The following is a 26,672-nucleotide window of genomic DNA, read 5'->3' on the forward strand; positions in this document are numbered from 1 at the left end:
AGCATCAGGGAGTTTTCCAGTGAGTTGGCTCTTCGCATCAGGTGGCCAAAATGTTGGAAGGTCAGCTTCAGCATCAGTCCTTCCAATGAATATTCAGGGTTGATTTCCTTTAGGGTTGACTGGTTTGATCTCCTTGCAGTCCAAGGGACTCTCAAGAGTCTTCTCCAGCACCACAGTTCAAATGCATCAATTCTTCAGCGCTCAGCCTTCTTTATGGTGCAACTCTCACAATTAAAATGATGTTATTTATCCATCTATTTTGGGGTCTTTTTGAAATCTTAAAATTTGTGGTGGACATCTTTTCTTTCCAATTAGCATTGTGTCAGCAAAATGTTGACAGATGTTTCAAACACTCCGAGAAGTTGAAAGCATTTTTATCATGAACCAACATACGGTACCAACTAGGTTCTACAATGAACATTTTACTATACATGCCGCATTGCATATGTATCTACCCCTCCATTCACCAATACATGTAGTTCTGTTTGGTTTTGTTTGGTTTTGTGTTACCTTGCAGCTTGCCGTATCTTAGTTTCCTGACCAGAGATCAAGCCTGAGTCCTCAGCAGTGAAAGAGCCAAGTCTTAACCACTGGACTGCCAGGGAAGTCCCTTAATACATCTAGTTTTTAAATAAACTTCAGACTATAGACATGTGAACCCCCATGCTTTAATCTGCATACCAACTAAGCTCATTTCAATTACTGCTTTTTAAATCATTTAAAAAATTTTTTATTTATTTGTGGCTGTGCTGAGTCTTTGCTGCTCTGTGGACTTTAGTTGCAGCGAGCAGGGGCTACTCTTCATTGCAGTGCATGGGCTTCTCACTGTCGTGGTTTCTCTTGTAGAGCACAGGCTCTATGGTGTGCAGGCTCAATGGTTGTGGCACACGGGCTTAGTTGCTCCATGCCACGTTGAATTTTCCTGGACCAGGGGTCAAACCTATGTCTCCTGCATTGGCAGGTGGACTCTTTACTACTGAACCGCCAGGGGAGTCCCTTATCATCGTTTTTAATAACATATCACAATTTAACTAGCCCCCTTTTGATGGACTAGTACTTTCAACTTTTTGTTAGTATAAACACCATCACAGCAAACATCCTTCTTTATGTACACTTACCTAATTGTTTCCTTAGGATGACTTCTGGAAGTGGCTGCCTCAAGGTATATGTGTATTTTTAAAGATTTTTATGTGTATTACCAGTTTGCTTTTTGGAAAGAGTCTTCCCAATTGTCCATCAGTAAGTAATATATATGAATATTTCCCCATACTCACCAACACTAGATATTATCAATCTTTTAAAGTTTTTCTAGGGGAATTTCACTGGTGGTCCAGTGGTTAAAACTCTATGCTTCTAATGCAGGGGGCCCAGTTTTGATTCCTGGTCAAGGAACTACGATCTCACATGCCATGTGGTGTGGTCAAAACCAGAAAAAAGAAAGGAAACGTTTTCAAATCTGTTTGGGAAAATATAGTTTATGAATTTAATTTGTAAGCCTTTTCTGCTTTTATTCTTTCCCAAACTTCACATCCCTTCTCATTTTGCCATGGTGGTCAGTACTTCCTGTCTTCCTCTCCTGGTCAGTCTAGATTCAGAGCCCCCATCTTCCCACTGCAGAGATGGGAAGTTCCATTGTCTGCTCGGGTGACTTCATGGATTAGGCCCTGTCTCCATTTGATTCAGGGGGCTCCCCTGGTGGCTTAGATGGTAAAGAATATGCCTGCAATGCAGGAGACCCAGGTTCAATCCCTGGGCCTGGAGAAGGATATGGCTACCCACTCCAAGATTCTTGCTTGGAAAATATGTAGAGAGGAGTCTGGCGGGCTATAGTCAGTGGGGTCACAGAGTCAGACATGACTGAGGGACTAACACCCACCTGCCCATTTGACCCAGTTCTGTTGCTTGAGCCCCAAGAGGGCTTTTCTGTCCACTTGGATATACTGTCAGTCCCCCTTGCCCAGATTTATTTGACCCACCCAGAAAGTTTCTCTTGAGCATTGATCATGGCAATGGTAGGGTGTTGCTGCTGCTGCTAAGTCACTTCAGTCGTGTCCGACTCTGTGCGACCCCATAGATGGCAGCCCACCAGGCTCCCCCGTCCCTGGGATTCCCCAGGCAAGAACACTGGAGTGGGTTGCCATTTCCTTCTCTAATGCATAAAAGTGAAAAGTTAAAGTGAAGTCGCTCAGTCGTGTCCGACTCTTCACGACCCCATGGACTGCAGCCCACTAGGCTCCTCCGTCCATGGGATTTTCCAGGCAAGAGTACTGGAGTGGTGTGCCATTGGCTTACATACAAAGCAAGAAAAATTTTAAGTGGACTTTAAGGAAGAACTTCAGACTGTTCTATAGATAAAAGTTGAAAGCTGCTTGAGGTTAGGCTGGGATGTCTACGTCTTCAAATTTTGAGTTTTCATCGAGACATACTGAGTCCTTGTTGTCTGCATCAGAGTATCTTCCCAGACCATTTCCAGATCTTAATAGTCTCTCATTTTATTGACAAAACATGCTTTTTAGTTGAGGTCCAAATGGTCATTCTTAAGAACTTCAAGGATAAACAAGTTCTTGTAATTGCAAACAAATGAGAAACCAATGTAACAAACTTTTTGCATTGAAGACATTATAATTGCTTCAGTTTAAAAAAATGTTTGTTTTTAAATGAAACATTGAGTAGAACAAAAGAACATTTATTTAATATGGATAAAGTAATAAAAAACCAAATCCTTCTGTGTTTACCAGCCAGTTTAATAAAAAGAACATTAGCGACACGAACATTAAGTGTTACCTTGAAGTCCTTGTTATGCTTCTCTTGGATTTGAGTCCTTCTGTCTCTTAAGAAGTAGCCAATATCTAACTCGGGGTTTATCATTCCTCTGGTGTTCTTTGTAGTATTACTGGAATATGTTTATCTCTCTAAAATGTATTATTTACGTTTGCAAGCTTTTGACCTTTGTGTAAATGAAGTCACACTGAATGCATTCTTTTGTAACTTGCTTTTTTCACTCAATATTAGATTCTTGAGATGTGTTCACATTGTTGCCTGTAGTTGTAGTTTGTTTCATCAAGTTACTATATAAAATCCCATTATATAAATATGCCATAATTTATTCATATTACTCTTGGTGTGCATTTGGGTTGTTGCTAGTTTTATAGGAAACAGTGCTTTTGGGAAGATCTTTGTTCATTTCTCTGGAACGATGTGCAGGAATGTCTCTAGAATAAATACTTGGGGGTGGAATGGCTGGATCATAATACATATATAACTTTGACTTTCTTCAATAATACCAAATAATTTACTAAGGAGACTGTACCCATTTAAACCACTATTGTGTGTTTTTACTGCTCAACATCCTTATCAGCACTTGATCATAGATTATCAAATGTTTACCAACTTTGTTTGATATGAAATGGAATCCCAGGGGTTTTCATTATTATTATTGAGATTTTAGTAATAATAGCCATAATAATGTGGTTATGGATTCTCATGGGAGAATTTTTTTTTGTCTTCCACTCAATGCCAGTGTACAAGACAAAACCTTTTCTTTGTAGTCCCACTACACGAGGTAGATTTGTTTCTAGTTCACTCTTTACACTGAGTGTGTAGACCTTTAATATATTAGCTTTATGTAGGGGGTAGTGAGGGGAGGTAGGAGGTCTCCTTTGAAACTGCCAATCTTGAGTGGTCCCTGGAGTTTGTCTTCTGAACCTAAATCTTCACTGGTCTCTGGATATCAAAGCTCAGTTTTGGTAGTTTCCCTTAAAAGGGAAAGTGAACCTCAGTAACTGCTTACCCCAGGTTCCCACTTCTGCAATGATTTTGGCCTCTGAGTATTTGTTACTTTTTTGAAAACTCAAAGTGGATGCTCCCCAAATTTTTGTTTAATTTCTCCAGAATTTTTAGCTGACTTGTGTGTGAGCACAGTCAGGTTACAGTGGCTCCCACACTGCCTGAAATCGAGTCCTAATTGCTTGACTTTGAAATTGCTTCTCTTTCCAAACAGCAGTTATTTTTTAAATGTATTCATGGAATTAGACTAGAGCAATCTGGTCATTTAATGAGTTGAAGGACACTCGTACCTCCTCAACCCTCACTCCTCTTCCTCAGATTCAGAAACTAGAAAATTCTTAGTGGAGATAGCCACCCCATCACTTGTTCAAGATTTTACAATAAAACGAAGAGCTGTCTTTTGCTAACATTTGAGAATTTCTGCATGTGTTCACCAAGGGAGGAGAGTAACAGACTGTCTACGCTGTTTCCTATTTTCTGCTAGCGTTAATTTTTCATTTGCAATTCCTTCTTCAGCAGTTCACGGAAGAGCAATAGTTCTCAGAGACTTCAGTTTCATGCTCTAAAAATGCTCCTGGTTTACTCTATCTACCTGGGCATCCTTAATAATGAAAAAGATCCACACCCAATTTGATTTTGCTGTGTAGACTTTGAATATGACATGACTACTAGACATCAAGAAAAGCTTTCAAAGACCAATACCAATCAAAACTTTTGTAAGGGATGCATAATAGTGTGTTTGTATTTTTCCTTCTTTTTGGATAGAGTACATGGATTAAATGAAATCCTTTTTCTGTTTGTTTTTTCTTCTTTTTTAAAAAAAATGAAAAATTGAGGAAGCATAGTTGATTTACAGTGTTGTGTTAATTTCTGGTGTACAGCAAAGTGATTTGGTTATACATATAGACATTCTTTTCTATATTCTTTTCCATTATGGCTTATCACAAAATATTGAATATAGTTCCTTGTGCTATACAGTAGGACCTTGTTGTTTATCCACTCTGCATATAATAGTTTGCATCTGGTAATCCCTAACTTCCACTTCATCCCTCCCCCACCCCTCCCTTGGCGCTCACAAGTCTGTTCTCCATCCGTGAGTCTGTTTCCGTTTCGTAAATAAGTTCATTTGTGTTATATTTTAGATTCTATACAGAAGTGATAGCATTTGGTATTTTTCTTTGTCTGACTTCGCTTAGTATGATAATCTCTAGGTCCACCCATGTTGTTGCAAATGGAAGTCTTTTTATTCTTTTTTTATGGCTGAGTATTATTCCATTGTGTACATGTACCACACTTTGTTTATCCATTCATCTGTCAGTGGACATTTAGATTGCTTCCATGTTTTGACTATTGCGAATAGTGCTGCTATGAATATAGGGATGCCTGTATCTTTTTTTTTTTTTAATGTATTTTTATTTACCTATGCTGGATCTTAGTTGCAGCACGTGGGATCTAGTTCCTTGATAGGATTGAGCCTGCGCCCCCTGCATTGGGAGCTCAGAGTCTTAACCACTAGACTACCAGGGAAGTCCCATGTGTCTCTTTATGAATTAAATTTTCTCTGGCTATATGCCCAGGAATGGGATTGCTGGATCATATGGTAGCTGTATATTTAGTTTTTTAAGGAACATCCATTCTGTTCTCCATGCTGGCTGCACCAATTTATATTCCCATCACCAGTGTAGGAAGGTTCCCTTTCCTCTACACCCTCTCTAGCATTACGTGAAATCCTTTATGGAAATCACCCAGGGTAGCGCCTGGGGAAGTATCTATCCACTAAGCAGGAAGTCCTGCTTCCCTCTTACAAGCCGTAGGCCCTTGTGTTCGGACTCAGGGGTGTCTACTTTGGCCAGTAAAACCAAATAAAGGGGTGCTGCCCAGAGCTTCTGCATGATGAAAGGTTGGAGAAGTCACTGCGACTTCATTTACCTTTAATTTGACTGTTTCCTTCTTACCCTGGACTTGTGTCTGCTCATCGGAGTGCTGGAAAATTGCACAGAAAGACATGGTTTGGCCAAGTTCACTTAAGGGTGTATACTTCCTTTTCTACTGGCCCAGGGTTTCTGAGAATTGGCTTCAACCCTGCAAATAGCGACTTGACCAGCTCCACCAGTCCGCATTCTCCAGACAGTCTTGCTTTGACCCTGGGGCTTACTGATGTTTTGAGGTTCTGGAGGAAGAACAAATGGAACTTGTCACTACAGGCCCTTCTCCAGCAAGAAGCTGGGCAGGGGCCAATGTGCCTCAAGCTCCTGTATTGACAAGTTGCAGCATCCTTGAGAGCAGCCAAGACATAAAAATGCTAATTTGTGTTTGCATCTGGAATTTCTGAGCTTTCAGTTCTTGGACCAGAGGACTGTCAATAAAGAGAAACCAGGATACACATATAAATGTCCATATCCGTATTAGTCTCTTTGTTAGACTCTAGGTCAGCAGATCAAGACCGTCAAGTAGCTGGATGACTGTACTAGGAAGAGAAGGAGCCTGAATGCCATGTCCCAGCATGGGGGTGGGGAGCAGCAAATGTGGGATATAGTAGGCGCTGGAGAGAGAATGCCCTTCCCTTTTAGTGTGTACTGAGTCACCCCCAGGCACACCTAGGGTTTGACTACATAATGACTTAAAAGGGCTCTTATGGACTCTCCTGGGGATCTGATTACCAATTAGAAGATGATTTCCAAGGGAAAGCCAAGTTCAAGTTACAGGCAACTAATTTATAAATGCACGTTTGGGACACTGCCAGCTATGTGTGAGAGGCATTTGGGCTTCCCTGTCATCATTGCCTTGAAATCCTGGCAGGTGTACCAGACACCCTGTGCTTCTCTGGCCTCTCTGTGGACAAGGAGCTGCATAAGGTACTTGTTGAGTAATACTAAAAGTTCCTTGATCCAGTATACCACTCCAATTGCCTATTCTGCTATCTGAAGTTTTCCCCATGAGAATCTGGAGTTTCCACAATGAAAAGGAAGCCATTTGGGGAACCCTTTATATAATTGGTTGTGTTAAGGCATTATGTAAATATGAGAATGGATCCATGCCTTAATTGATATGGATAGCAAAGATTATAAGCTTTTAAAAAATTCTTTAATTAATTAAATCAGTTGATTATTAATTTGGAATTCCTAGATCAGTCATGTTATGCAGTTATTTTCAAATTCTTTTGAGTGCTACCAGCAGTAAGAAATATATTGTACATCACAGTCCAGAACACACACACAGTGTGTCATCGAATCTAAAACTCCATTGGTTGTCAGTGGCATCCTTGTTTTCGGTACCACTAAGAAAGATAGAAGTGGTGCCAATTAAAGTACACATTCCATTAAATTATAAAGGTCATCATTATTTCAGAGAAATTAAAATGTAAAACTGCCTTTTTAGATCAATGAAATATTTATACATACATATATATATATATAATTATATTACTGAACCAGAAGTTTCATAAACTTTTATATATAGTAACTGTTTTTTTTCTCATTCTGATCTAATGTATTTTATTTAAAATAAAGCTGGCACTTCCCTTGTGATCCAGTGGCTGAGGCTCCACAATTCAATGCAGGGGGCCTGGGTTCTAGTGGTCTACTTCCGTTGTCAGGGAACTAGATTCCACATGCCACAACTAAAACAGAGATCCCACGTGCTGCATTGAGGGTTGAAAATCCGAGTGCCCCAACTGAGACCTGGTGCAGCCAAATAAATAAGTAAGAGAAATATTTAATAAAATAAAACTGATCCCACTAAATTTTTTGAACAGCACACTGAAAGTGAAAGTGTTAGTCACTCAGTCGTGTTCAACACTTTGCAACGCCATGAACAGTAGCCCCCCAGGCTCCTCTGTCCATGGAATTCTCTAAGCAAGAATACTGGAGTGGGTAGCCATGCCCTCCTCCAGGGGATCTTCCAAACCCAGGGATCGAACCCCAGTCTCCTACACTTTAGGCAGATTCTTTGCTGTCTGAGCCACCAGAGAACAGCACACTAAGGTATTTTAAACCTGAGCTACGCTATTGTTTTGAAATAAGGAATCAGAGGTGATATTCTGAGGCTGATTTCTTATCCCAGACTGGATATTGTGATACATCTTTTGGTCATTCATTTCATTCAAATGTGAATTGATGGCCTACTGCTTAAGTCAGCCCTCTTGATGGTAAGTGACAGAAACCCATCTTGAACTAGTTTTGGCAGAAGGGAGATTTTGTTTTCTATCAGGTCAGGGGTATGCTGGTGGGCCCAAGTTATAGTGGAACCAAGGGCTCAAGAATTATGAGGTTGCTCTTTCTCTGTATCCTCTACCTGTCCCTTCTTGTCTGTAATTATTTGATTCCCTTGGATAAGCATCGTCTACAAGACTTAACCTTTGTCATTGACAATGACAGGGCTCATAGCTTCCTTTAACCACTAGATTTTACTTTTACTGGATTTTACCACCAGAAAAAAATCCCCTGAAGGATCTGATTGTCCCAGCTTGATTGCTGTGATTGTCCCTGTGGTCAGGGGATGGGATCAAGCCATCTCCACTAGGAGCATGTGGGTAGTATGGGGGAATGTTACAGTTCCCCCAAAGGAGGGGGCCTGTTTCCTTCAGAAGAACACAGGGGATGTCCATCACACCTAGAGAAAGGGTAGCAGCAGGCACTGTGTCCTGGGGTTTAGCCACTCCCCAGAGGTATTACACAAGGCCTGCAGATGATCACTTTGGAACCCAGAATTGCCATCAGTTCAGTTCCACCTTCTTTTTTCCCCAGAGCTTGAGCCTCCCCATGAAGATAATAATAACTGAAAGCAGCCAGTGTGTGACTGTCAGTTCAAGGACACTGGGCAGAAAACCATGCTTTCAAAATTCAAGAGGAAAACTATCCCTGAAAGAAACCTTCCTATTAATACTTCCCATCACAGCAGAGCTGGCTAAATATATAGTGCATGAAAGGCTTCAAGTGAAATCCAGGTTTTCATCCTTGGATGCTGGTGTTCCATCCTTTGTCAGGGAACCAGAGAATGTTCCAGAAGGATGAAGCCTCAGGTTTCAGCTGAACAGGCCGCAGCCTATCACAGGCAATCCTGTGATGTTCATTGAAGGACTATTTTCTAGCAGTGTTCTTCCTCACATCTCTCTTTCTCTCTCCCTCTCCCTACCCACCTCCAGTCTTATGTGTCTCCCCTTAATCTACATTTTATCATTCTATAGCCATGCAGTTAAAAGGCTTGCTGCCTACTATCCTCAGTACACACTGCTGCAGTTTTCTTTTCTTAGTATCTCTCTTAACTGAATCTTGTTCTTTTCAGTTTTGCTACAATGCGCCGGAATTTTGTAAATTATACCACCAGTTTACTGCCAAGAATGATATGCCGGTTGCAGCTTTATTTGGGCAGCTTTTCTGAATCTTAAATACCATATCTGTTTCTGTAAGTATAGCCTTCACTCAGGGAGATGGTGTTTCACTTTGATGCTGGTGGAACAGCTCCAGCAGATCAGGGGTGTGTAGACAAATGTCTCAAGGGAAAAAAGCCTTTTAAGGTACACTAGATGGAGTGGCACTTTGTTCACTGAGGCTGTAAGAAAGTAAGGATATGTCTTCCAGATCCTCTCAATGAAACAACAGAGAAGAGTTTATGTCTATGAGATTTGTGGATGTAGCTTTTGTCTAATGGAGTGAATTCCAAGAAGATTCACAGGAGACCCACAAATTTCTTGATAAGTTTTATATTTGGAAATATTACCAACATAACTTCCTTGAGAAGTTTCATGTCTGCTTGGGAAGATAGAACTTACACCCAATTGAAATAACTTCTGAAAAATCAAAATATAAGATCAGTGCTCATTCAAAAATGAGAACAGGGCATATCAGTGTGAATAGACTTTAACGTGAAAATTAGAAAAGACCAACTAGAGGGGCTAGGCTTCAAAATAGCTTTTAAATTAGGAAAGGGGCTGAGAGGAGACGGAGGGCTTTTCAGATGGGTCATGGGCATGAAGATAGAAACAAGAAGTTGTGAAATGGCACAAGATTTATGGTCATAGGACTTCATTCAATCCTGTGTGCCTTGCAATTGACATTCACTTCATTCTGAGCTGAGAGGTTCATGAACAAGGTACTGAAGGGTTGCTGCTCTCCTGACCTATATATTCTAGTCCCTGAATGATATCTCCCTCATGGGAGGCAATGGAATTGAAAGAATCTGGTGAAGTTAAGAGTCATGTGCCATGCTCCTTGTTTATTATCAGTTGGAGGAGGAGGAGGTCATGTCAATTGCCTCAACTGGACAACCTGCCCATTTCGGCCTACACCCATGACTGCCATCCAAGATAGAAGGCCCTACACCCATGTCAGCCTTACTCAACTCAAGCAAAATTGCTTGACTACTGTGATTCCAACTAGAGATTGACTACAGGAATGTTTGGACGAAGCATAATTTAAAAATGTGTACTGCACTCTTCTCCCCACTCCTGTCACTCTGTTTTACACTGAGGAAACCAGAAGGGAAAGAGACACGTGTACCCCAATGTTCATCGCAGCACTGTTTATAATAGCCAGGACATGGAAGCAACCTAGATGCCCATCAGCAGATGAATGGATAAGAAAGCTGTGGTACATATACACAATGGAGTATTACTCAGCCATTAAAAAGAATACATTTGAATCAGTTCTAATGAGGTGGATGAAACTGGAGCCTATTATACAGAGTGAAGTAAGCCAGAAAGAAAAACACCAATACAGTATACTAACGCATATATATGGAATTTAGAAAGATGGTAACAATAACCCTGTGTACGAGACAGCAAAAGAGACACTGATGTATAGAACAGTCTTATGGACTCTGTGGGAGAGGGAGAGGGTGGGGAGATTTGGGAGAATGGCATTGAAGCATGTATAATATCATGTATGAAATGAGTCGCCAGTCCAGGTTCGATGCACGATACTGGATGCTTGGGGCTGGTGCACTGGGATGACCCAGAGGGATGGTATGGGGAGGGAGGAGGGAGGAGGGTTCAGGATGGGGAACACATGTATACCTGTGGCGGATTCATTTCGATATTTGGCAAAACTAACACAATATTGTAAAGTTTAAAAATAAAATAAAATTTAAAAAAGAAGAAGAAGAAGAAAACTGAGGCTGAGCAAAGGATACACTGGCTTCCCCAGTTAAGACCATACAGTGAGTAGAGGAGCTAGAACTTAATTGCAGGGCTCTTTCAATTACATCTTACCAGAGAGGATAGCCATGGGCAAATGAGGAAATTCGGTCCCTGCTTGGCTTTTTATGGGCTAGAACATCCATGTCCTGAGCAAATCATGGCAAAACAAAGGCTTCCATCACTGTCCCCAGTAACTTTTCTTGTATGGTCAGATATCTTCATCTGGCGGGAAGGAAGAAAGAATTAACTCGACAAGGCTATCATTACCTATGGGTTTTCCTAAAAATTCTGAATCTGTTTTTCCAATTATTTTGACTAAGACCCATAGGAAGAAATACATACTGTGACCTACTATTTGGGAGAATATAGTATTTATTGTCCAATCAGAACACTTGAAAGTGAGGGAGTGCTAATGATAATCATGCCAGGACAACAGACATAAAATCTAACTGTCTCATGCAAACTGGGGACACCCTCGTACAGCACACCTAGATAATTGAAAAGTAGTATTTAGTCTTAATATGTGCAATGAACCCTGACATTTTCAATTCTAGTCTATTTCACTGTAAAAACACTAATTCAGTTTAGTTCAGTCATTTAGTCGTGTCCGACTCTTTGCGACCCCATGAATTGCAGCATGCCAGGCCTCCCTGTCCATCACCAACTCCCGGAGTTCACTCAGACTCACGTCCATCGAGTCAGTGATGCCATCCGACCATCTCATCCTCTGTCGTCCCCTTCTCCTCCTGCCCCCAATCCCTCCCAGCATCAGAGTCTTTTCCAATGAGTCAACTCTTTGCATGACGTGGCCAAAGTACTGGAGTTTCAGCTTTAGCATCAGTCCTTCCAATGAACACCCAGGACTGATCTCCTTTAGGATGGACTGGTTGGATCTCCTTGCAGTCCAAGGGACTCTCAAGAGTCTTCTCCAGCACCACAGTTCAAAAGCATCAATTCTTCAGCACTCTGCTTTCTTCACAGTCCAATTCTCACATCCATACATGACCACTGGAAAAACCATAGCCTTGACTAGACGGACCTTTGTTGGCAAAGTAATATCTCTGCTTTTCAATATGCTATCTAGGTTGGTCATAACTTTTCTTCCAAGGAGTAAGGGTCTTTTAATTTCATGGCTGTAATCACCATCTGCAGTGATTTTGGAGCCCCCAAAATAAAGTCTGAGACTGTTTCTGCTGTTTCCCCATCTATTTGCCATGAAGTGATGGGACCGGATGCCATGATCTTCGTTTTCTGAATGTTGAGCTTTAAGCCAACTTTTTCGCTCTCCACTTTCACTTTCATCAAAAGGCTTTTTAGTTCCTCTTCACTTTCTGCCATAAGGGTGGTGTCATCTGCATATCTGAGGTTATTGATATTTCTCCTGGCAATCTTGATTCCAGCTTGTGCTTCTTCCAGCCCAGCGTTTCTCATGATGTTCTCTGCATATAAGTTAAATAAGCAGGGTGACAATATACAGCCTTGATGTACTCCTTTTCCTATTTGGAACCAGTCTGTTGTTCCATGTCCAGTTCTAACTGTTGCTTCCTTACCTGCATATAGGTTTCTCAAGAGGCAGGTCAGGTGGTCTGGTATTCCCATCTCTTTCAGGATTTTCCACAGTTTATTGTGATCCACACAGTCAAAGGCTTTGGCATAGTCAATAAAGCAGAAATAGATGTTTTTCTGGAACTCTTGCTTTTTTGATGATCCAGCAGATGTTGGCAATTTGATCTCTGGTTCCTCTGCCTTTTCTAAAACCAGCTTGAACATCTGGAAGTTCACGGTTCACGTGAACACTGATTATGACCCATTAAATTGAGTCAAAAGTTTGAAACGTGCTACTCTAGTTGATTGTTGCTACATGTGAGGGGTTTGGGATAGTGATGGAGAGGGGAAAAGGGGATGTGGTGAAGTGAATGTCTGAGATGGACCATGGACTTGTCCCATCTGAATATTTTGGTAAACATTTTCCTCCAGTACAAATACTAGTAATAAACATTGCACCCAACTTATTCCCCATGATTAGCAAAAAGTTTATTTAGATTGATCTTTCTGGCTCTCCTTGTTCCGCTCAGAACAAGCATCTTCTCTGTGTACTTCCCCCACCCCCTTTTCTTACCATTGGGCTTCAAAATATTTTTTATTTGACTGTGCTGGGTCTTTGTTGTGGCATGTGGAATCTTTAGTTGTGGCGTGTGGGATCTAGTTCCCTGACCAGGGATCAAACCTACGCCCCCTGCACTGTGAGAGTGGAGTTTTAGCCACTGGACCACCAGGGAAGTCCCACCCTTGGGCTTTTGTCTCTTGGTCTGCTCCTGATTTAGAAGTGTAAACTTCCAAGAAAGAGTTTCTCATTTACAGTGTCTGGCCCCTCTGTGTACTTGCTCCTATGTCTTGGAGTTGAATGATCTTGAAAAGCTAAATTTTCTCCTCTGCTCCCTTCCTTCAAAAATACACACTTATACACAACTCCTGGACATCTCTCCCCTGTCTTGAGACTTTGCCAGGACATAACAGAGCAAGTCTTCCTACCAGTCAGGCATGAAACTCACACCTGGGCTTCTTCAATCAATGGTCCCTGATATATTAGGACTTTCTGGGTAAGAAGCTCTTGGAAATTACCCATGTAGGAGAGAAGAGTTACCAGTCTACCCTCTGTCCACTCTTCTTCAGGTCTCCTAAAATGTTTGAGCACTTGTATGTGTCAATAAGAGCCACAGAATGCGAGAGACTCAGGAGTAATACTTCACAGAAGTAAAAAGAACTTTCTGTAGACCCCCATTTTGTAAAGATCTTTAGGACATGGAGATGCATAGAGAACCACAGGGGTTTTCCTGCCTCGAAGGCTAAACTATGGTAATATCTTGAAACTGAGAGTCACTTTTTCCTAAAGCAGATTTTATCATCTCATCATACGAATTCATAAACTAAACTTGACAGCAGTTTATTTTACTAGAGAGGATTGAGTATGTGACTTTTCCTGGTATTATTAAATTGAATGTATATATACATATATTGTTTCTAAATCATAAATCATTCAAGATGGTTTAGACATAGGAATTTAAAAACAAAACTTTGGTGGCATTAGGATTCCTAACTATGCTTAATGCTTTAAAAAAAATTATTGAAAAACATTCCAGCCCAGATATGTTTGTCTTTTTTTTTTTTTTTTACCAGAAGCTCATTTACATGCATAGCAGCTCAAGGGGTGTGTGTGTGTGTGTGTGTGTGTGTGTTTGTGTGTGTGTTTGTTACTCAGTTGTGTCCAAATCTTTGTGACCCCATGGACTGTAGCCTGCCGGGCTCTTTTTGTCCATGGAATTCTCCAGGCAAGAATACTGGAGTGGGTTGCCATTCTTTTCTCCAGGGGATCTTCCTGACCAAGGAATCGAACCCAAGTCTCCTGCATTGCAGGTGGATTCTTTACCATCTGAGCTACCAGGGAAGCCCAGCAACTTAAGGTAGTAAAAGCCTAAAATAATATGTACTAAATCAAATAGAAAATGTGATTATGAACCATCAAATGAGGAGTTTGTAAAACAAACCAAGAATAATTGTTTGTTTGAGGCCAATTGCAGTATTTGAGTTTTAGGGAGATTCAGCTGCTATCTTACCTTGGTTCCCTAGAAGCAGAGCCTGTGACTTGCAGGGGGACTGCTCTCAGAGAAAAGCTGTCAGTGAAGAGGGGAAGGGAAAAAGACCCAATCAGGATACAGTCTCAGGTAAAATCTAGCACCACAAGGTGCTCAGGAGCATAAATCCTGCAGGTTTGTACTTCCACCACCCCCCCACCCCGCCTTTTTTTTGTTTTTAAACCAAATACTGCTTATATCAGAATTTGTATAGATTGCAATTTGGTCATGGCTTAGCTGGCTCAAGTTTTCTCAAGAGGTTCCAATCAAGTTGTTGCTTTGGCCTGAGGTTTCATCTGAAGGCTCGATGTGTGTGTGTTTCATCTGAAGGCTCGGTGTGTGTGTGTGTGTGTGTGTGTGTGTGTGTAGATCTTCCAACCTTATTCACATGACTATTGGCAGGCTTTGGTTCCTCACCACATGGGCTTCCTCATAGGACTCCATCATGACTCGGCAGCCAGCATACCCTGGGATGAATGACCCAAGAAATAACTGAGAGCATGTCCAAATGGAAACCACAGTCTTTTTATAAGTCCACCTCAGAAGAGATATGACATCCCTTCTGCCATATTCTTTTCATTAGAAGCAAAGTCAATAATTCCATTCCACATTTTAAAGGAGAGAGTTATACAAAGGAGTGAGTTCCAGGAGATAAGGGATCACTTGGAGGTTGCATGTCACAGTCTACCCTCTGGCACCCAATGATCCATGTCCTTGCCACATGTAAAATATACTCACCCCCTCCCAAGGTCCCTAAAAGTCTTATTCCATCGCAGCATCAGCTCAAAATCCAGAATTTCATCATCTAACTCTGGTCCAGGGAGGATAAAACCCCTTAGATTTACTTTCATTTTCTGTTGGTTCTAAAGGAGGTGATTTTTTTAAAAATTCATTATTTGTTTTTGGCTGTGCTGAGTCTTTGTTACTGTGTGCAGGCTTTCTCTAGTTGTGGCAGGCAGGGGCTCCTCTTCATTGTGGTGCATTGGCTTCTTATTGTGGTGGCTTCTCTTGTTGTGGAGCATGGGCTCTAGGCACAAGGGCTCTAGGCACAAGGGCTCAGTAGTTTGTCACATGGGCTTTAGTTGCTCTGTGACTTATAGAATCTTCTTGGACCAGGGATTGAACTTGTGTCTCCTGCATTGGCAGGCAGATCCTTATCCACTGTACCACCAGGGAAATCCTAGATGTACTTATTAACTGTAACTGCTTGAATATAGTTCTTCTCTATTTGTGGACCTGCAAAACAAAGGGGTAAGTTATCAGCTCCCCACATATCTACAGTGATTGAATAGGCATACTATAACTGCTCTAGAGATTCCTGCTAAAAATGGGGTCAAATAGGAGGCATAAGGGAGTCACTGTTTCATAGAAATTTTGAAATCTAGCTGGCTAAGTTTTGATAGTTCTTTGTTCAGGCCTCACATTCTAGAAAGAATTCTTTATGATTCGCTGCTCTACTCTTTGGGCTCTTGATTACACCCTCCGAGCAGTCTTTCCTTTGTCATGCAAGGTAACACCTATTTATAGCTAAGCAGCTCTATGTGTCTGTTTCCTGAAAGTAGAATTCTATGACTTCAAAGGTCTCTCCTCAATTCTGTAATGTCTCTATCCCTCTCATTCATGTTGGTAATATTTCTGAATATATAACTCATTAAAACTTTGTGAGTCCATTGCAACAAAAAGAATAAAATACCTAGGAATAAATCTACCTAAAGAAACAAAGACCTATATATAGAAAACTATAAAACACTGATGAAAAAAATCAAAGATGACACAAATAGATGGAGAAATATACCATGTTCATGGATCGGAAGAATAAATATCATGAAAATGAGTATACTACCCAAAGCAATCTACAGATTCAATGCAATCCCTATCAAGCTACCAATGGTCTTTTTCACAGAACTAGAACAAATAATTTCACAACTTGTATGGAAATACAAAAAACTTCAAATAGCCAAGCAATCTTGAGAAAGTAGAATGGAACAGGAGGAATCAACCTGCCTGACTTCAGACTATACTACATAGCTACAGTCATCAAGACAGTATGGTACAGGCACAAAGACAGAAATATAGATCAATGGAACAAAATAGAAAGCCCAGAGATAAATCCACGCATCTATGGACACCTTATCTTTGACAAAGGAGGCAAGAATATACAATGGAGAAAAGACAATCTCTTTCTCAAGTGGTGCTGGGAAAACTGGTCAACCACTTGTAAAAGAATGAAACTAGAACACTTTCTAACACTATACACAAAAATAAACTCAAAATGGATTAAAGATCTAAATGTAAGACCAGAAACTATAAAACTCCTAGAGGAAAACATAGGCAAAATACTCTCTGACATATATCACAGCAGGATCCTCTATGACCCACCTCCCAGAGTAATGGAAGTGAAAGCAAAAATAAACAAATGGGACCTAGTTAAACTTAAAAGCTTTTGCACAACGAAGGAAACTATAAGAAAGGTGAAAAGACAGCCTTCAGAATTGGAGAAAATAATAGCAAACGAAGCAACTGACAAAGAATTAATCTCAAAAATATACAAGCAGCTCCTGCAGCTCAACAACAGAAAAATAAATGACCCAATCAAAAAATGGGCCAAAGACCTAAACAGACATTTCTCCAAAGAAGACATACAGATGGCTAACAAACACATGAAAAGATGCTCAACATGACTCATTATCAGACAAATGCAAATCAGAACCACAATGAAGTATAATCTCATGCTGATCAGAATGGCTGCTATCAAAAAGTCTACAAATAATAAATGCTGAAGAGGGTGCAGAGAAAAGGGAACCCTCTTACACTGTTGGTGGCAATGCATACTAGTACAGCCACTATGGAGAACAGTGTGGAGATTCCTTAAAAAACTGGAAATTGAACTGCCATACCGGCCAGCAATCCCACTGATGGGCATACACACTGAGGAAACCAGAAGGGAAAGAGACACATGTACCCCAATGTTCATCACACCACAGTTTACAATAACTAGGACATGGAAGCAATCTAGATGTCCATTGGCAGATCAATGGATAAAGCTGTGGTATATATACAGAATGGAATACTACTCAGCTATTAAAAAAATGCATTTGAATCAATTCTAATGAGATGGATGAAACTGGAATCTATTATACAGAGTGAAGTAAGTCAGAAAGAAAAAGACCAGTACAGTATATTGACACATATATATGGAATTTATAAAGATGGTAATGATGATCCTATATGCGAGACACCAAAACAGACACAGGTATAAAGAACAGACTTTGGGACTCTGTGGGAGAAGGCGAGGGTGGGATGATTTGAGAGAATAGCATTGAAGCATGTATATAACCATATGTGAAATGGATCACCAGTCCAGGTTTGATGCATGAGACAGGGTGCTCAGGGCCAGTGTACTGGGATGACCCTTAGGGATAGGATGGGAAGGGAGGTGGGAGGGGGTTTCAGGATGGGGGATCCATCTATACCCATGGCTGATTCATGTCAAAGTATAGCAAAAATACTACAATATTGTAAAGTAATTAGCCTCCAATTAAATAAATTAATTTTTAAAAAACCACTTTGTGAGTCTCCTTTGAATCTTCATGGAGTTCACTCCATTAGCAAAAGCCACATCCACAAGTCTCATAGACATAAACTCTTGTTTAATTGAGAGGATCTGTGAGATACATCTTTACTAAAGGGCCTGTTGTATGACTGAAAGTACTCTGAAGCACCACCTTGACCTAACAAAGGGTTTGATGGTCATATCCTTGGCTTTATCTGTACACTGTTTTCCTGGCAGTACCCTGGATTTGATCTTTGTTCTGAAGCCATTCATGTGTCCTTTTGTCTTTACTACAGTTGCGGTGTGGCCCCTTTGGCAAATCATTTGCTAGAACTAGATCATCTGGTTCCCATAAATGAATACCCTATGGCTTCCAATAGTGCAAAATATCTTTTTCTAAACTTCCAAATCTCCAGTATCATCATCATTTAAACTGATATCCTGAAGCTGTACTGAGTGGGATAAAACCATTCCAGACATATGAGCATAATGGCACATGATTTATGTGTTGTAAGAAACATGAAGCAGCTTTTTCTCTCTTCCAACATTTGTCGACTACCAATTCTGAATCATATTGCTAGGTATACAAGGCAAATTAGACATGGGTCTCATGACTGAGCCATTTAGAGACATGATTTATATCAACAGAGTAGATATTTTTAAATCTAGACCTATGATGTCTAGTATGGCAGCCACTAGTCACATGGCTATGTAAATTTAAATTAATTAAAACTAAATGAGATTTAAAAAATTATTCCCCAGTTGTACTAGCCATAGTTCAAGTGCTTAATGATCACATGTGGCTAGTGGTTACCCTATTGTACAGCATAGATGTAGAACATGTATATCATTGTAGAAAGTTCCATTGGGCAGCAATAATCTAGGGGGAAAAAATAAGGTCTAATAAAGCTAAGCATTTATCCTTGTTTTACATATATTTCTCTGTCCTCTGGCATATTAAAAAGATTTAGATATGAAGGAGATACTACTTATTTCCTTAGTAAATACTCTAATGTGCTTCATAATAAAGAATAATGGGAAACCCTGGTTCTTCATAAGTTTTTGGATTGCAGAACCTTATTAAATGTACTAAAAGTTAGCAACTTCTCCCCAGAAAGTATATTCATGTACCAGACAGTATGTCCAATTACAAGAGGTTCACGGACTCCCGCAAAGCCCTTCCACTGATCCTCTAGGAGGCCAGGGCCTCAGATAAGAATCTCTACTGCAAACTGAATTTGATTTTCCCATTGACTTTCAGCCTACACTTGATGATGAAATTTATATTTACTATTAAATATGATGACTTCTGATAATAAAATTATATTTAGAATAAAGATGATGAGAAAACAAAAAGTTCTGACAAAACATTAAGAATGTATAGCTGTCTTCAAAAGAAGTTAAAAAAATAAACCCAACCCTTTGAACTAAAACTTTAACACAGAACCAGCAAATCTGTCAACTTGCATCATGTATCACAGTCAATAAAGGAATATGGTTTAGCAGATTGGCCACTTCTTCCATTGGTCTTGAATGCTCCCTGTATTCCCCACTGTCACAATGAAAAAAAATTTGGGGGCGATGAGCACTCTAGTAGCCTTTTAAATCTAAATTCCTGGTGTAATTCTAATACGTATGATAGATATTTCTTAAAAATGAGTTTGTTGACTCAATGATATTAACTACCTAACAGGCCAGGAAGACCCTTCTTTGAACTTCATAAAAAAGGAGTGACTAGTTCTTTGCAAATCTGTTAATTTAGATGAAGTTTCTGCAAGGACAGCAGAATTATAAATGGAATTGGCTCCAGGTATGGCTAAGGGACAGAATTGGACATGGCACCGAGCACCGAGTTTCTGATTTCTGAGCCAGTGTAGAATTTGTATTTGTGTGGAAGAAGCACTGAAGCATTTTTTCCAAAGAGTGGTCATGTGAACCATATGAGGACTTATTAATAGTTGCCATAATAAAACCTCAATTAACCAGAATTCTAAAGGGAACAGCCTTTTGTAAATAAAGAACAGTTTGCTAGGAAACCTCCCTCTCTCCCTGCCAACCTCTCTCTCTCTCTCTCTCTCTCTCTCTATTCCTTTCTATTTTAACCCTGTGGAAAATCTTTTTCTAATATGGGTGAATCTCCTTTGCTATTTTAGTAAGCTTTAGTGAGTACCATCTTCTGAACATAATTAGTCAGGGGGCTTCCCTGATAGCTCAGTTGGTAAAGAATCTGCCTACAATGCAGGAGACCCTGGTTCGATTCCTGGGTCAGGAAGATCCACTGGAGAAGGGATAGGCTACCCACTCCAGTATTCTTGGGCTTCCCTTGTGGCTCAGCTGGTAAAGAATCCACCTGCAATGTGGGAGACCTGGGTTCGATCCCTAGGTTGGGAAGATCCTCTGGAGAAGGGAAAGGCTACCCACTCCAATATTCTGGCCTGGAGAATTCCATGGACTATATAGTCCATGGGGTCACAAAGAGTTGGATACAACTAAGTGACTTTCACTTTCACTTTGATCTTACTATATCCTTTATGACAACCATTTTGTAGACTGGTCATCATTTTTTATAGAAGTTGATATATGAGTTTAGGCTGAATATAAACTGGGAATTTGGGGGAATATCCATTTATTTTGTTTTCTCTGATCTCTTATCAATAATAGGCAGTAAATTCCCTGTTCATTTGTGAATCAGTTTGAATGCATTCAGCTTGCAAGTAACAAACAATGCTATTCATAGCAGTTTAAATTGAAAGGGCATTTAGTATTGACCTAGCAAAAAGTAGGGAATGGCAACCTACTCCAGTATTCTTGTTTAGAGAATCTCATGCACAGAGGAGCCTGGCATGCTACAGTCCATGGGATTGCAAAGAGTCGGATTCAACTGAGCGACTAAACAACAACAGACGTGAAGTATGGAGGTAAGATGTCTAGGGTTGATTTAGTAGGCCAATATAGTCATCACAGACCCCATATTCTTTTTATCCTTCCACTGTACCATCTTCAGCTGAAAATCTTAAGTCCTGAGACATCTTATCTCATGGTTACAAAGTGGCTGCTATAGCTTTAGGTATTTATCCTTACACAGTCGCTCCCAAAGAAGGAAAAGAGAAACGAGGGCAAAATTATCTTCTCTCTGTGGCTTCTCTCCTTTATCAGGGAGAAAGTCTTTCCCATAAACCTTGTTCTCCTTAAGCAGACTTCTTTGTGGTTGTCATCTGCCAATGCCAGCTTTCTTGCCTATCTCTGCAACATTTATTGGCAAAGAGGAATTTCTGACTTACAGTCATCATGGCTCAAGGTAGAAAGAGATTAATTAGTGGGTTGTAATCTAAATGGGGCTTCCCAGGTGGCACTGTAGTAAAGAATTTGCCTGCCAGTGCAGGGGACACAGGAGAAGCAAGTTTTATCCCTGGGTCGGGAAGATCCCCTGGAGGAGGACATGGCAACCCACTATAGTATTCTTGCCTGGGAAATCCCATGGACAGAGACGCCTGGCGAGCTACAGTCCATGGGGTCACAAAGAGTTGGACAGAACTGAGCATGTATGCACAGTCTAAATGGAGGTGGATGTACCATTATAAATGAGTTACTAATCAAAGTAATCTCTGCCAGGATTCTGAATTGACATCTTCTTAACTGTCTGCCTTGCGGTCTCTAAGTAAAATCAGTAGTGAGAATGCCTGGTTTCAGGTTTGAGTACCTATCCAAAGAAACCAATGAACAGAAGAGCTGCTTTACTGTGCCCGGGAGACTGCTTTCTTGTGGGTGATGATGCAAACCATCCTTATATCTCCTTTTAGCTCATTATAAAGACTTGTCTCATGGTGTAACCTAGAGGGCTCCTTTCTCTAGGCAAACATCTACCACTTTTCAAATGACACCAGAGTTGAGCTTGTCATCTTAAGTTGAATGTGTGGTTTAACAATGCATGTGGTTTATCCCTGACACCCCTGGAGGCAGGGTCAAGGCTTGCTGTGGGAGTTATGTGTGCAGGTGAAGGCAAATGGAGAAAACTTATATATGGAGTTATCATATATATACATGCATATATATATTTACAAATTTTACATAATGATATGCTCAATGAAGAAAACATAGGAAAAAAAAAGAATGGAAATTTTCACTCTAATTCTGCTGCTCCAACATGGAGGTTTATGGTGTATTCTTTCAGCCCCCTTTCCCATTTCTTTCTTTTCTCCCTCCTTTTCTCTCTCCCTCTCTTCCTTTTAAAACATGGCAAAATATTTCAAATATAAGCAAAGTATTCACAATCTATATTCAACTGATGTTAATATTTTCCCACATTTACTTCAGATATTTTATAAGAACTGAGACATCAGTGGCTCCTCGTGTATGCATTTGGCTTTCTTCTCCTTCCTCCCTGCCCTGAGGAAGCCATTAATATAAAGTTGATATATATCTTTCCAATCCATTTTAGCGCATATCTCTAGAAAACATATTGTGTTACATTCTGCATTTAAAAATTTTGTATACTTAATCTCATGCTGTATTTATCATACAACTTGCTTTTTTTTAAAACCATACATTGTTTTGAGATTTCATCTTGTTTTGTGTAGATCAAGTTCACTCATTTGAACTTTTACAGCTTCTTATCGTATGAATAATACACCTCCATCTATTTCTAGGAATGGTTGTATACATCTGTTTTTACTAATGGCAATGCTGCAGGGAACCTTCTAGCACATGGCTACTCCTGCCTTATGCCAAAATTCCTGAGGCGTATGTCTAGAAATGGAAGGGCTGATTTGAAGGATAGTTTCAAATGAAGTGCAGAGTTTTTCCAGCCTACTTGTACAATTGTATTTCTACCAATGGAACTTGAGAGTGTCTGTTTCATGACAGCCTTGACAGTTAAATTGTTGCCAATCTCCTGAGTATAAATTGGTATCTTGATATATATTATCCTGAATACCAGTGAGCTTGAAGATTTTTTTATATTAACATTCTAATGGTATTTGCTTCAAATTCAGTTCATTTTTTTTTCTACAAAACTTCTAATCATTTTTGTCATTTTTTCCCATTGGACTATCTTCTTTATATATCCTGGATAATAATTCTGCATTATATACATTCTGAATATTTTTTCCCAGACTGGGTCTTGTCTTTAAACTCTATGTGTCTTTTATTGCATAGGAGTTTTATATTTTTGTGTAGTGAAATGTAGCCATATTTTTCTTTATAGGTTATGGTCTGTGAGTTTTGTTTGATAGCTTTCCCTACCTCATGTTTATGCAGATATTTCTCATTTTCCTCAAAATTTTGGCTTTCCAATTTAGGTCTATAAACTGTCTGGAAATTATTTTTTGGTTTGGTGTAAGATAGGATTCTTAGTTTTTATTTTTCTTTGTATATGATTTATAGCCAATTAATCTCAGCATATTTATTGACCTTTCCCCCCACTGATTAGTAATCCCACTTTATCATATTACAAATTTGACATATGTATGTGTCATATAATAAATTTAACATATGTATGTGACATATAGAATACGTGACATATTCTATATGATATATATAGAATATATAATGTCATTATATATATATATAATATATACATATGTGTATGCTAAGTCACCTCAGTTGTGTCTGAGTCTGTGCAACCCTAAGGACTGTAGTCCACCAGGCTCCTCTGTCCATAGGGATTCTCCAGGCAAGAATACTGGACTGGGTTGCTCTGCCCTCCTCCAGGGGATTTTCCTGACCACAGATCAAACCTGCACATCTTACATCTCCTGCACTGGCAGGCAGGTTCTTTACCACTAGCGCCACCTGGAAAGACATATATATGTGTGTGTGTGTGTGTGTGTATTCAGTTTCATACTTCATCCTGTATATAGTTTGCAGTATCTGCTTTCCTGCTGAGTTATATTTCACACATATTTTCCAGACTTGATTAGTGGCTATAAAATAGTTTGTTGATATAAGATAATTTGCTCATGCCCTATTGTTAGGTGTTTAATTTTTCACTATATTAAACAACATGTGATGACTCTGTCTTAGAGTACTGCTGTCCTGGCAAAGTGGAGCTGTGCACCCTAGGTGCCCTATCTCTCCAGTAGGTCTCAGTCTGGTCCCATCTCTATGGAGGGTCCCTTCTTTGAGTTAACACATCTCCAGTTGATTCTCTGTGAGTGTTCTTGTGATGGTCACAGACATGCATTGATCTGATGTGCCTTCAAAAGGACTGATTGTCTCAGCTGGGGGTAATGCTGTTCTCAGACACCTGTCAGCTTTCTGTCCCTTAAGAGCTTGCCTCAGCCATTGGGAGTGCTTCACCCAAGTTCATGTCCTCGAGGTGGGCCATATCCAATGGCTGATGGAAATAGGGATAAAAGGGTACAGCCATTTTAGTCCAACATCAGAAGCTGTCAGGCTTCCCCAGTGGCTCAGTGGTAAAGAAACCGCCTGCAATGCGGGAGCCACAGGAGACGTGGGTACGATCCCTGGGTTGGGGAGATTCCCTAGAGGAGGGCACGGCAACCCACTCCAGTATTCTTGCCTGAAGAATCCCATGGACAGAGGAACCTGAAGGGCTACAGTCCATGGGGTCACAAAGAGTTGGACACAGCTGAAGCGACTTAGCACGCATGCATGCACAGAAGCTGTCACTGGGCTGCCTTTAAAGCTTGACTTCTCCCTCTCTCCAAACATACTTCCTTCTTATCCCTTTCAGAGGTGTGGATCCCTAATAAACACTGCATGTACTAAACTCCATCTTGTAAGGTATTATACCTCCCAAAGAGCCCAACCTGTGGCAGTTGTCTTTTCTGCTTAGAGCCAAGAATCAGTCCAGATCCTCTTACTGCCTAGATAGATTATATGGAGGCCAGGGTGACTTGGAAAGAGGGAACTGCTCTTAATATGAGACATCTCTGGCAACGCTGAGAAATGTGCCATATGGAGTTGGAGAATTCACCAGTTCTGGAAGACTTCCAGTTCAACTCTGATTCTGGGGGAAGGGAGCAGAGTAGGAGGGGAGGGACAGTAAGTTCTTAAAAGCTTCTGATCCGTTCAAAACATATTTTGGAAACTACACTTCTTTGCATTAAGTGAATAATAAATAAAATTTATTTTCCATTATGAAAGTAACATATGTTTATAATGGAACATTTAGAAGAGAAGAAAGAAGAGCATCCAGTCATCAAAGACTCTTTTCCATGCATTGTTTGTTTTGAATTTGTTTTACATTATTATAAATCATACCATTTATATAATTTTGTTACAGCACATTTTTCACTTAATATTATAACCTAAGCCTTTTCTATTTTATTTAACCCATTATAAACATCATAATGACTACATTATATTATATCCAGTAAATGTACTTTGGTTTATTTAACTTTAATATTGACTGTTTGGTCAGTTTATAGTCTTTTTCTATTTTAAATGATGTTGCAAAGAAATCTTTGTAAATTCTTTTAATTTTTTAAAATTGGAGTGTAGTTGATTTACAGTGTTGTGTTAGTTTCAGGTGTACAACAAATGCAAATTCTTTTTCTATATTTAATATTATTTCTTTGGGATAGATTCCCAGAAGGGGAATCACTGAATCAAGGGATTTGAATATAGGCTTCTAATTCATTGCTAGATTGCTTTCCTGAAGAGTTTTGTGTTCATTTTTTGATACAGAATAAGGACCAGTTGATGTAATTTTATACCTGTCTGGGTGGTCAGAAACCAGGTAAAGAAACCTGAAGCAGAACTGGGCTTCTCTCATTGGGAAAGTCCTTTCCAAATGGACATGGTCTGGCCTTCATCACTTTTAATTTCCACTCACCATCTCTCATCCAGGATACAAGTAGAGCAGGACCATTATTCGATTCTCTTTTCCTCTTTGGAGCTTTGAATAAACTTATAAAAGAGAATGTTCTTACCTGTGATGGTTGCAGTCCCTGCTGGTAAATGTGTGATCAAGATGTTGCTAATTCAACAGTCAGTGATCAGAAGAGAAAGACGAGAGGGAGAGATCTCTAAATTGAAGATTATTGCTTTGAAGTTTGGGGCCTGGTGCTGCTCTAAAGGTTAAGAATCACCATTCACTGAAATTCAACAGTTAACATTTGAAAAATGATTCAGTTCCAACTTCCAAGTGAGTTTAAATTTTTAAATTAAACACAGACTTTCTCTCTGAGGTTGTGGTTTTCAAGGGTAGCAGGATTCATCAAGAAATTTGATTTTAGCCATGCCTGGGTGAGAGATTTTGAACAAACATCCATGTCATCAATTTCAGCCCTCATTTCCTACAGATACTAAGGCAGCTTTGAACTTTTGTCATCAAGACATTTGATTTGCCTCCTTATCCTCCACCCAAGTTTGTTTCACAAGATGGACTTATTTTCAGATTATTTTTACACCCAGTTCTTTTAATAAACACCCAGTTCCACCAGGTTTTCTTTGACTGCTGGAGAAACTCTGGGCTGTGCCTGAGTCACACACATTTTACTGTGTCTCTGCTGGCATGAGATTCATATTCATTGGCGTCTTTTCAGAGTGAAGTTGACTTGCTCTCAATCCTGAGTCCAGAATTCCAGTGGACACATGGTGA

General features: G+C 39.9%; 1 protein-coding gene across 2 annotated transcripts in view; it reads left to right on the plus strand.

The window, feature by feature from the left end:
• SRPX (sushi repeat containing protein X-linked) overlaps nt 1-26,672 on the plus strand; it is a 150,356-nt gene that overhangs the window by 35,676 nt on the left and 88,008 nt on the right. The window lies entirely within an intron of this gene.

Source organism: Bos javanicus, chromosome X, assembly GCF_032452875.1.
Source record: "Bos javanicus breed banteng chromosome X, ARS-OSU_banteng_1.0, whole genome shotgun sequence".
In the NCBI taxonomy this organism is placed as follows: Eukaryota; Metazoa; Chordata; class Mammalia; order Artiodactyla; family Bovidae; genus Bos; species Bos javanicus.